Below are 12559 nucleotides of genomic sequence, written 5' to 3'. Positions count from 1 at the left end.
TGCCAGGTGTTGGGATGATCATTTTATGGACCTTAGGGATTAAATACAAGATAGGAATCACTGGGTGCTCAATGTGGAGATAGTCAAATTCAGTTGATGAAATCAAACCTTGTCTCTTATATTGGCACAGTAGTTTTTTTATCATTTCTTTTGCCCTCTTGTACTCAGTTCCATTGGATTTGTGGTAACATTGTTCATCATTTAATTGCCTCATTGCCTCTTTAATATAGTATTTTTTGGGCCACAGAACAATATTTCCTCCCTTATCGGATTTATTAATGATCACCTCTTGGTTATTGCCCAATTTCTTCATCAAATTTATATACTGTGTTAGATTGTAATTTTTCTTGCGATGATGTTGTTTATTGACTGTTCGATTCAATTTTTTCAAATCTTCAATTACGCATTCATGAAAAATGTCTATTGCATCTTTTGGCATGATAGTAATAAACTTACTTTTTGATTTAAAGGGACTCTCACCTGCTCCTTTTTGAGATATATTAATTCTCTGTAATCAATCCTGAGTACTGATTTCATCTATGTCGCCTAATTGTGACATGTTAGTGGATGATGCTCCCAAATCATGAAGAGTTAAAAGAAATTCGGCTATGCTGTTAGTGTTCCCCGCTTTAATGGTGAAGAACTTTTTAAGTTTAAGTTTCCTAATAAACCAAAAAATGTCCACCCTGGTACTCGCATAATTAAATGAACTCTCGGGGCAAAAGTTGAGGCCTAGAGCAAGAAGTTGTTTCTCTGCTGCTGTTAACGTAATGTCAGACAAATTTGTAATAGTCAAATCAATTACCGCTTCTTCCTGAACCACTGCTGTTTTTTTCTTTTGCTGTGGTTTTATGCTTCTTTCTCCTTGCTCTCCGTCTTGCATTCCTCCTTTTTCTATTTGATTGTGGCAATTTCTCGGACGGAGCGTTTGTCTCCGATCTCCCACTAAAAAATCGATTTCTTTCCCCAGGTTCAACACCACCTTAGAATTGAATTCCTCATGGCTACTAAAATCCGAGCTTAACACACTCGAAGTTGATGCTGTGTCGCCTTCAGTTTCAGATACAAATTCAGTGTCGTTTTGTTGTTGCTCTGATGGGTTCGTGAAATTCTTGCTGTTAAATTTCAGTTTTTTTGCATTATCAAATTTGCGAGAAAAAGTGTAGATTTGCCCCTGTTCATAATCTGTCTGATCTCGGGCAAACTTGTGCGCTTTACGGGTTTTAATTCGATCTTCATGTTTGCGTAGTCGTTCACTAATTTCTTTACGTGATTTAATTATGAGTTCCTTTTGGTCTGAGTGAGCCGTCTTGTCTAGATCTTCGTTGATTTTGGTAATATTTTCAAGAAGAACTTGGCGATCTATGACTGCATATTTTATCAGGATTTTGACCAGATTCATAGATGCCATCAGATTACTTTCCCCCCACTCTAACAGCATGGCGGGATTTGGTTCATCAAAGCTAGGCGCCAAAAGGATTCTCAGTCCCCGGGGAACTCGTCCCACCTCTTCATATTTTGTAACGGATTTGTGCTCCCACCATTTCGTTATTTCACTTTTCAACTTTTTTTCCAAAGTTCTCAATAGCTGTTTTACATCTTGGTTTTTGATGTTCTGACTGCCCTCCGTGTTTCTCGTATTAGCATTAATTTTGGGCAGGTTGCCAAACAATTCTTCAGCTGCTGCTTCCCGCTCATTCACTAAGCTGGCTGACATTTTCTTTGAGAGTGGAGGATGTTTTTATATATTGGAGTCGGCGTCCGCCGTTCTCCACCACTCACTGCTTTTGAGCCATAACCTCCCCACCTACACGCAGAAATTCATGCTGTTCACTCACCGCCGGACTGCGTTGTTACCGGGTCCTCCGACCTAGTTATCTCCGTAATCCTTTTCGGCTTCCGTGAAGAATCGCACTGCTGTAGGGGGCCACCACTTGTTACTCCTCCCCGGAATCTTCTTTGCTTTTGATTGTAGGTGGCGGCCAACTTGTGGGGAGGGGGTACCGTTGTCGGAGACAATCCACTTCCGGTATAACTATTAATAGTATACTCTCCACGCTTCCACTTTGCTTCTGCTTCCAGCGAAAAAAAGGAGAAACGGACCCTCGCGGCTCTGGCAGGAAGATATTTTATTCAATAGACTCCCCTCTGCGACGCGTTTCGAGCACTGAGTGCCCTTGATCACACAAAGAGCGTTGCGTCCGCCATTATTTTTAAATATGACATCGTGAATCACATGACCTTCCCCAACAGACATAGTAGAAATACTTTGCTAAATGGAACATTCGTTGTTACGAGGCAGATGTCACATTCATTTGGTAAATCAATTGATTTGTTGTGGTTGCTTGTTAACATTTCTTAACTGCATAAGTGCATTATTTTGAAGCATATCTTAGCAGGTTATATAAATATATAAATACTTTAAAAGATATATATAAAATATTTGTATAAATATTTTTAAAACCACTTTAAACTGCATCATGGGGCTTTGCTACTTGTAAACATAATCAATAAATATGTAAACAAACTGTTTGTGCAAAATACAGAAATAAAGTATTGTGAAAGAAGGAAGCATATTGGTGTATAACAGTAGGGACACTGGCGATTTAATTTTGCAAAGTTTGCACATTTTGCCATATTTTGCACAAACAGTTTGTTGGAAATGGGGTGACTGATAGAACTGAACTGAGAAAGGGACGAAAGGTGAGGAGAGAGAGGGGAATAGGTAAGGGTGAATCTGATGGATGAGGCTGATAAAGGATTATAACGATGAGAAAGGAAGGTAATCAGAGGGGAGTGTTAAGAGCATCTAAATTGTGTTGGGGCAGAGAAGGGGAGTTAAGAGGAGATTGGTAGAACAGGATAGAACAAGGAAGAGGAGAGTAATGGGTGGGTAGGGTGGTGGAGACAGAGAGGGTGATAGGATAGAAGGGACTAGAGGGAGAAAAGAAAAACATAGAACATGCCAGTAACAATTTAGAAAAGGCTTTTTAGTCTAAAGTCACTCACATGAGCTATATAGTTCCCCATTGTTCCCCTTAAAGACAAATATTGGTGATAAAACTAACCGCGGCATCACATTTCGAGTCGTAATGCTCAGAACCAGTGCACTTGGCACAGTGGGCAGCAAAGGGAGGAAACAGGCTCGCTTTTGGTGTTCGGCCAGTTGCCAACTTTCATTGCTCCTTCAATTGTTTTTAAATGTATTTAAAGCAAATGGACAGCCGTAGGATCTTCAAAAAGTCACAAAGCCTTTTTACAATCTCTTTAAGATATGCAAGCCCCAACAAGTCTTTGTAGGTTTTTGGCATACACACACTGTACAATCTATGCCTTGGTGCTGCTTGAAATGTTGAGAGCTGCCAGTGGAGAACAGGTACAGGACAGCAGGTTTACATGTCGATGTACGCACACCCACACAAGCACAATCGCTTGAGCGGAAACAGTTCAAGCTTCCTTTATTATACACAAAGTTATTAACCCGTAGGGAGCAGCAATGAAGGTAGGGAAGGGCTGGCAGAAGAAGGTGAGGTTGAGACTGTCAAAGTTGAGATGTAGAGAGAGAAGGTACTGAGGAAGAGAGAGTGAGGCTGGAGAGGCAAAGAGACGTCACGTAGGCTGGCGAGGGAGAGAATTCGAGAAAGGTATGGTAGACAAAGAAAGGTGATGCGAGACAGAAGAAATGAAGTGGAGACAGAAGAAGAAGGTGAAATGGGAAACACAGTGAGAGGATAGTGAGGTAAAAACAAGAGAGGCAATTAAGGCACGAATAGAGGACAGTTTTGGAAGAAAGAGATTAGGGTGATGTGGAGGGAGAGAAAGAGGAGTCCACTGCTGGAGGTTGAGATGTGTGAAACGAAGAAAGATGCGGGGGAGGGTGAAGAGACAACAGTGAGGGGGGGATGCAGAGGATGAGGTGAGATGGATACAGAGGAGGGTGTGGCGTAGAGAAAGGAGGTGAGGCGAGAGAAAGGAGGTGAGGCATAGAGAAAGGCAGATGAGGTGTAGAGAAAAGGTGGTGTGGTGGAGAGAAAGGATGAGACAGAGAGAAAGGAGAGCGATACTGAGAGAGCAAAGGAGAATGTACAAAAACACTTAGAAATAGAGGTAAAACTAGTAAGCACGACCCCCACAGTAGGCAGAGTTTGCAGCTCATTCCCCACCAAGACTGCCCAGCAAGCCTAGACCCATGCCTCAGACACCCGGGAGATGCACAAATCCTGCTGCGGGGTCAGCTGCAGAGTGCAGAGAAGAGACAGGGACAGTTTGGCGCAGGTGGCAGTGTTGCCCAAGAGACATAGTGCCAATATCGGCCACACTCACCAGCCCTCACGCAGCAACGTACAGGTAGCATAAATAAGCAGACAAGACAACTTTTTGGTGGAGAAAATTGCTGCAGGTTTATTAGCATACCAAATATGCCAACATGGTGGGTTATCTTACAGGCGATCCAAAGGCAAGCCGCCCCTCAGGGCCTGCCACCTGATGGGCCAACTTGCATCGTGGTTTTAGCCAATCGATGCTTAGCGGTTGTGGTGAGGGAATAGCCCCTCCCACTTCCGGTGAACCATTGGTCCACCATATAACTCACGCCCCCCCTACGAGGGGAGGAGCGATCAAGCGACCCCCGGTTGTACAGGTTTCCAACCGCCCGTAGGACAGATTGGGCGCCGTCGCACCCCAGGGTCCACCGCACAGACTTCCTGGGGATATTCGGCCTCAGCACCCTTTGTGCTCCTGAAGAGGGTATCCCTGAGTACCTTTCCACCTCTGGATCGCCATGTAACTCCGCCTGCAACACAAATAAAAAGATTAGAACATCCTCCCCCCCCACCCTGATTACGCCGGGGAAGCGGTAGGGAGGGAATCGGCATCAGGGCGAGGGGACAAAGAGGCTGCCAGGTGGGCGGGGGAGAAATTTATACCTTTCCCCGAACCCCACCCCAGCCGGAAGTGACATGCGGGACCCCAAAGTGGTCTCTGGACACTAGGCTGCCCAGTGTGCCATCTTGTGGCACTAAAGGGGCCACCCTCTTATGAGGGTCCCCTGTGGTGACTATGTTGGTCAACCCGCATAGTGCCAATATCGGCCACACTCACCAGCCCTCCCGCAGGAACGTACAGGTAGCATAAATAAGCAGACAAGACAACTTTTTGGTGGAGAAAATTGCTGCAGGTTTATTAGCATACCAAATATGCCAACATGGTGGGTTATCTTACATGCGATCCAAAGGCAAGCCGCCCCTCGCGGCCTACCACCTGATGGGCCAACTTGCATCGTGGTCTTAGCCAATCGGTGCTTAGCGGAAGTGGCGAGGGAATAGCCCCCCCCTACGAGGGGCGGAGCGTTCAAGCGCTCCAGGTTGTACAGGTTTCCAACCACTCGTAGGACAGATGGGGCGCCGTCGCACCCCAGGGTCCACCGCACAGACTTCCTGGGGATATTCGGCCTCAGCACCCTTTGTTCTCCTGAAGAGGGTATCCCTGAGTACCTTTCCGCCTCTGGATCACCATGTAACTCCGCCACAGCCCTGGGTGTGGAGACCGTCGCAGCCAGGGCCCCCCAACAAGGCCTGCGCTTCTACTTACATCCCGCTATTTCCAGGGCCTCCCCTAGGTCCAGGAGGAACAAGTCCATGCCTACTCTGCAGAGATGTATCCCATCGTCCTCGAAACACCCTGTGGATTTAGCATGAAGCAAACCATGTCTTATGAATCAAAACCCCATTTGTTCAGTGAATTTACGCATCGCCTCTGACTCTTCTGCACGCAGCCTCCATTGCTTCCCCAGATCGGGCTCCCTGCCACAGGAGCCATGGAGTGATCTCTGACCACCACAGTTCGCATGTCCCCAACTCATTGCTTAATTTGCAAATTGTGGCTTTCATGTTTTGAAGCAATGTCCTTTTGCCCAGGGCCATCAGGTCGTTACCCCCCAGGTGTATAACTAGCACGTTGGGGGGACTGGTAACTCCCCCCAGTCTCTGCAGAAGTTTGTCCAACAACCCATTCCATCACATGCCTGGCTACACCAGCCAAGTTATCTTGGTGTTTGAAAAGCCATGACTCCACTTCCTGCTTTCAGCCCACTGTGCCAATCTGCTGACGCCAGAGTGGCCAATCACCCAGACCTTCGTTCCTGGTAAATAAAGAAATGTGATGTTGCAAAACGTTTATTAACAACACAGCACGCAAAATGAAACAGTAAAATTACACTGAACAACATACTGCCGCCAGTACCCGGAAAACCGGTTCCTGCGAGCAAATCAAATTACGTGGCTCATGGCCATACAACATTGTAAACAGAAAATTAACCACCACACCACACATCTGTCAGTCGCCAGGACCTGGCTGTTGAAAGGCCAATAAAGTTTGTGGGCTCATGGCCGTATGTATCTCTTGAAACAGTGGGATTGTCAATGCCCCACCTGTTTGATACCGTCTGCTGGCAAGCCTTCCTTAAACGCTGTTGTTGCTGCCCCTATGCAGAAAGAGTGGCTGCAGAAACGCTTGCTAGTGTCCTTGTTGCCAGACAGCGTCAGGCACGCGTGTATAACATGTTCCACCTGGTACTTTGTAAGGGGCGTGCTGTCTGCGTGGAGGAAAAGGTAACCGTCTGCTGCCGGGCGCAGGGCCAAATAGGCGGCGAACAGACTGACTGGGCAATACCTGCCATCCCCCAAACTGCGCAGCCAGAAAACCCTTTCCTCCCCACTCTGATCAGTCTTAGACCTTCTTAGCGTTACTTTGAGGGACTCCTTTGAGAGCACCACATCTTGGATTTTCAGTACCACCCCAGACTTATCATTCTTCGCTCTGGCCACCAACTCACTAATTTGAAGTGCCCCAAAGAAAACCAGGCTGAACCTGGCAGCAAACAATGCAGCCTCAAACACCGAGTGAGTGGCCTTGTGCATCCAATCTAGCATCCCCTGCAGTGTCTCAAAGTCTATGGGGGACCTATTGTCCGGTGCCTTTGGTTCACTCCTGGCCCACCCTTTTAATGCAGCTCTGATCACAAAGGATCTTGTTGGATCTGACTGGCCCTTTAGTCTAGCGTGGTGGCTGATTGCTACAAGATGGCCAGATATCCACAAATGACTCTTCCCATTGTCCTTAGCCCACAATATGAAGGACTGCGCTCTGCTTTCTAAAGATAGTTTGCCTTCATCCCATGCCCCCAACACTGAACAAACTTTTTTCACGCAGGACTCATATCTCTGATTTGTCCTGGGCGCTAGGGATAGCTCCCCCAGGCCCCTCAGTCGCTTTTCCACATCAACAGGAAGCAAAGGTGCACTGGGAAAGAGGTCCCCTCCTCTCTCGCTCTCGGCCATGCCTCCCGGAACCGGCGCCACTGAAAACGAGAGAGAGCATCATCTGCACACCCTGAATGTGTCACGCCCTGTATTCAACATTGTTGTAAAGATAAGTCCGCACAAACTCCCTCAAGAGGCCCAAAACCAGGGGACAACTCGCTGACTGTGAGTTAATGACCTGCACTACCGCCAGATTGACAGACCAGTACTGTAGGCCATAAGTGGAGAGCCACCACAATCGGGAATAACTCTAACACTGTGATGTTGGCCGTGATCCTTTTCTTGTGCCAGGCGTTGGGCCATTTCTCGGCACACCATTCCCTGTCCAGAATGGCCCCGAATCCTTCCCTGCCTGATGCGTCTGTATATAGGGCTAGGTCTGGGCTGCCTGCCCAGGGAGCCCTCTAAATTACTAAGCCGTTAAAGTTGGCCAGGAACTCCGCCCACATGGCCAGGTCCTGTCTCATGCCTTTGCTTAGTTTTACCATGTGTTGCTTCTTTGTGACCTTGGCGGTGGCCCTGGCCAACCTTCTGGCAAACACTCTTCCATCTGGTATGACCCTTGCTGCAAAATTCAGTTTCCCCAGGAGGCCTTGAATGCATTCCAGGGTGGCCCTGCCCTGCCCAACCACAGACTGAATATGTTGTGCTAGGTCACAGACCTTGTCTGTCGGCAATCTGGACTCCCCTGCGATGGTATCCAGCTTGATCCCTAGAAAAGTTAAAACCTGCGCCGGACCCACCGTTTTACCTGGTGCAAGGGGGACCCCCAAGTGACTGGCCAACTGTTCAAAATCCTCAAGGGCCTGCTTACAGTCCTGCGTGCCATCACTCCCTATGAACAAGAAGTCATCTAGGTAATGGGTCACCCCTACAACCCTGTAGGTATCCTGGAGGGCCCATTGCAAGAAGCAACTGAACGCCTCAAAATATGCACACAACACAGCGCAACCCATGGGCATGCATTTGTCAAAAAAGTACCTGCCCTCTAGCTTGAAGCCCAGCAGATGATGGCTGCTCGGGTGGACAGGTAGCAAGCGAAAAGCAGATTCGATGTCTGCCTTTTCTAACCAGGCTGCTCTGCCCGCCCTCCTGACTAGGTCCAATGCCACGTCCAGACAAAGTTGTCCAGCGGGGGTTGCAAGAATGGACCCGCCACCCTGCCCAAGGCCCTCTCCTTCTCTACCTTGGCCCGGACCACCTCTGGTTGCTCTCTTGCTGATCTGAGGTTGTCGGCCTCTCTGTTGTCCGGGGGGCCGACGTAGGGGATCATAAAGCCTTCGTTAAACCCAAACAGTAGCATGCTGCTATCTGGTACGTTGGGGTACCGTCTGAGTAGAGGCTTGATGTTGGCCAGGCTGACAGGGGAAGGGCCTTTGGTGGAGTGCCTGGGTGTTGTACTAGCTGTGGTGAAAAGGCTCCCGGATATGTCTGAGTCGCTCTCGGGGACTAGGTGGTGCGCATGGTTGGGCGATGGGTGGGGGGGGAGGGGGAGCTAGAGATATATATGATCTTTCTGCCTCAACTTTGTTGCCCGCCTTTGTGTGGCAAGAAACCGCTGGGTGGGGCCCGCCACATGTGTTACATGCGTGCAGGAACTTGCACGTCGTACCCCAGGAGCAGGATCCATTGTTAAACAGGCAGCATGTACCCGGGGGGACCTCTTGAAACCTCTCCTTTGTCTCCCCCCCTTGCGTGCCCCACGAAATGTCTGTTTGCCCCTATGCGCCTGCTTGAAAGAACCCCCTGGAAGACGATTGTTCCACCTGTGTATTTACCTGGGGGCCTACACTCTGCTGTGAACGGGCACCCATATGGCCCGACCTCTTTTTGGTCCCAACCCATCTCCGGGCACTGTGACATCTTCCTCCTGAACTCCCTATCATAGTTTAACCATCCATTTCCCCCCCACCTCATGGCCTCGTTGTGTATGGTTCTAGAGTATTGCACCAACCCGGGTGCCTGTTCTGGAAATTTCTCCATAGTCACAGAAGCTAGGATGGAGAAACCCTATAGCCAGTTTGCTATGTTCTTCTCCGGCCAAGGCTGATATTTTACTTTTTTATCATCCTCCTTTGCCCCCATCTTCCTGGCGTCAAGCCTCTCTTGGCCCAACATGAGCAGGGTAAAAATGTCAATAAAATCATGCCTCCAAATTCCCTCTTTGGCTGCCTGGGGCACTTGCCAGGCCAGTGAAAATCGTCCCGACAGCAGCGGGGCGGTCGTAACTTGTTGGACCATGGCGGGCAAGGGAGTGGGCGCGAGAGAAGACACTACAGATGCGGCACCCGTACTGGTGTTCACCGGAGGAGAAACTGGGCTGGCTGTTTGGGGGAGGAGCGAGACGGGTGCTGGCACTGTGATTTGGACCCCTAATGTAGGGGTTGGAGGTATTCCCACTGCCGCAGTGGCCCCCACCTGCCCCCCTGACTCACCAACCCTTGCTGACCATACACTTGACGCTGCTAATGTAGCTCCTGATCTAGTCCCAACGCTGTTGCACGGATGCACGGGGCTGGGGCCAACAGTACCTGCTTGAAGTTGCGACATAAAACTGTTCATAGTGTCCATGAGTTTAGCAAGCTCATCCCTAGTGGCGAAGTTACCTTGTGCCGTGGTATTGTCCATTGGGGTGGGTGGCCCCGGGGCGGTGGAGATTGGCCCCCAGAGAGGCCGCGGTCAGGTGCGGCGCTTCAGCGTGGGAAACCCGTGTATCAGACAACGTGAGGGCGAGGGCAGTGGCCTGCACGGCAACCGGCTGGCCATCCCCCGTGCGCACATGCCAGCGGCCGTGCTGGGGTCCGCCCCCATCGGTCCATGCCATAATTGAACATTGTCCCGATGGAGCTTACCAGGGCCGAGCCCCGCCGCCCCGGACCTGGGTTGCGGCACCCTAGGCAAGCAGGATTCCCACTTCCCCGCTCCCCAGTTGCATGTGTGTGCCCCCCACACCTAACCCGGGGGGCATCATGCTCGGCGACTTTTTAAACCTGGCCTTCAGGCCGCTAACGACGTGCGCGGGGGGCCTGGCCAGCAAATCTACGGCTCCCTGCCTGGGCACATGCGGATTGTACGGGGGAACAGCCTGCTGGGTGAAGGACGCCGAGTGATCCTTCTTGACCTCGGCGTGCCTAGCTGTCCTCCCCTCCTGTTCCGCGGGCTGACCTAATCAGGCCTGGGCCCCAGAGCCCACGAGGCATGGGACCCCAGGCGCCATGCACCCGGCAACACAGGTGAATACACGGTCCTATTGTTGCAGCGTTAGCCAGCCCCGACACACAACAAGCTGAGAAGCTTGACTCGAAGTCTCACGCAGCCTGTTGGTGCTGGCGCACACGCTTACCATAGCCACCTCCTTGGTACCCTGCCCCCCGTCCCCCAACGCAGGCGACATGCTGCCGGGGACCGGCGGAGGGGCTGTGCTGGCGAGAGAACTTTAAAACCAGGCCGCAGGCTGCATTAGCCATGCATGGTTACGGGACCCCCCTAAAGCCCAGCGCCACACCCCAAACCCGGTAAATAATAACCCCCAGTCACAAAGGCGACCAACGACGGCCGAACCGGAGAGGAGAGAGTCAAGGTCCCACCCGGGCCTGGCCCCTACAGTGGGACCCCAATGGTGGTGGGGGGGGAGTTGGGCTGCGGGCAGTCTACTAACCTCGTGGTCCTCGGCAGCACAATCGCAAACGACCAGCACGGTGACCAAATCAGCGTCAGGGCGAGGGGGCAAAGAGGCCGCCAGGTGGGCAGGGGAGGAATTTATACCTCTCCCCGAACCCCACCCCAGCCGGAAGTGACGCACGGGACCCCAAAGGGGTCTCTGCACACTAGGCTGCCCAGTGTGCCATCTTGTGGCACTAAAGGGGCCGCCCTCTTATGAGGGTCCCCTGCGGTGACTATGTCGGTCAATCCGCACTGTGGGTGGGAGTCTCTCTGTGCTACAATGGGGATAAGAACGGTGCAGGGCTCACTGTGCTGGCATCTAGGACTGCTCATGGCCAGGGCTCTAACGCAGGCCCCTGCAGTCACTGCGGCCCATGGGGGGCTCAATCCCTTCAGGGGGTGCCAGGCTGCCAGCCCTTGTTGGCCTTTTATTCAATCAGGCATTTCCCCGCGGGCTGGAGCCCTAGAGGCCGGAATTGAGAGCAAGGGGCTGCTGCTGGTTCATCTGTCACTTTCCCCATCTCCCTCAGGTCACCCGGGGCAGGCACGGAGTCTAGTGAGAAAGAGTGAGAGAAGAAAGAGGACAGAAACGGAGAAAGAGAGAGAGAGAGAGAGAGAAGATCAAAGAGAGATCCAACAACTAGAGGAAGGGAGGGGGCTGATTGGAGCATTTTGTCAGGGCTGCGTTACTCTAGTCCGGCCCTGGTCTTCAGGGGGCACCCGAGGCCCATAAATATCTGTAATTAATCAGCGACGGCTCTAGGTCCCCTCATCACATTCTACGGGGTGCATCGTTTTGCCTCAGAGCTTCTGGGGGCGGTGGGAGGGAGGATGGCAGGCACCAGGAGAGGCACCTGTGCTTTTCTGCACTTCACCTACCGTTCAGTTTGACACAGTAAGCCAGAGAGCCCCCCGGGGGAGTCTTGCTCGAGCACAGCTGCCTGTCACCGTCAGCCGTCAGCGTGACTGCCCCGGATGGCTGCCTCGCACACAGATGAGGGCTGGGGTGGTTTGAGGTGAACAGGCGAGAGTAGGATGAAATGACTCTATCCCACTGGCGAGGAACGGAGCAGGCTTCTCAGAAACTCCAAGGGGCATATCCTCAAGCCCGGAGATAAAATTATCGCCGCTTTAGCGTCCGTTTTCGGACGGAAAGCGGCGATAATTTTATCGTCTAATCAGCAATGTCACGCTATCGCATGAATCCTTGCATTATCGCCCTTACCCCCCGCCCTTACCCCCAACACCCGCCTTTGCATCTCTAATGAGATGCAAAGTGGGCGTACCTGCCCTGACATAACTGGAGAAATGTCGCTAAGCGACATTTCTCCAATTATCAATGGGCACGCTAACCTGCAGAGCGACAAGCAAAGTAGCGATAACCTCTGTTATCGCTACTTTCCTTACGCCTGCTTCAAAACTGACTTAGCACGCTATCTCCACGATAAAATTCAGAGTTGGCCGGCGATAATTATCCTCACGCTAAGAGCGCTGAGCGATAATTATCGCATTGCTTTAATGATATGCCCCCAATTTCGGAGAGAAATACCTAATGCTGGCCTGAAGGCATGCCCAGA

This window comes from Triturus cristatus, chromosome 7 (assembly GCF_964204655.1).
Source record: "Triturus cristatus chromosome 7, aTriCri1.1, whole genome shotgun sequence".
NCBI lineage: Eukaryota > Metazoa > Chordata > Amphibia > Caudata > Salamandridae > Triturus > Triturus cristatus.
This window is presented reverse-complemented; position numbering follows the sequence as displayed.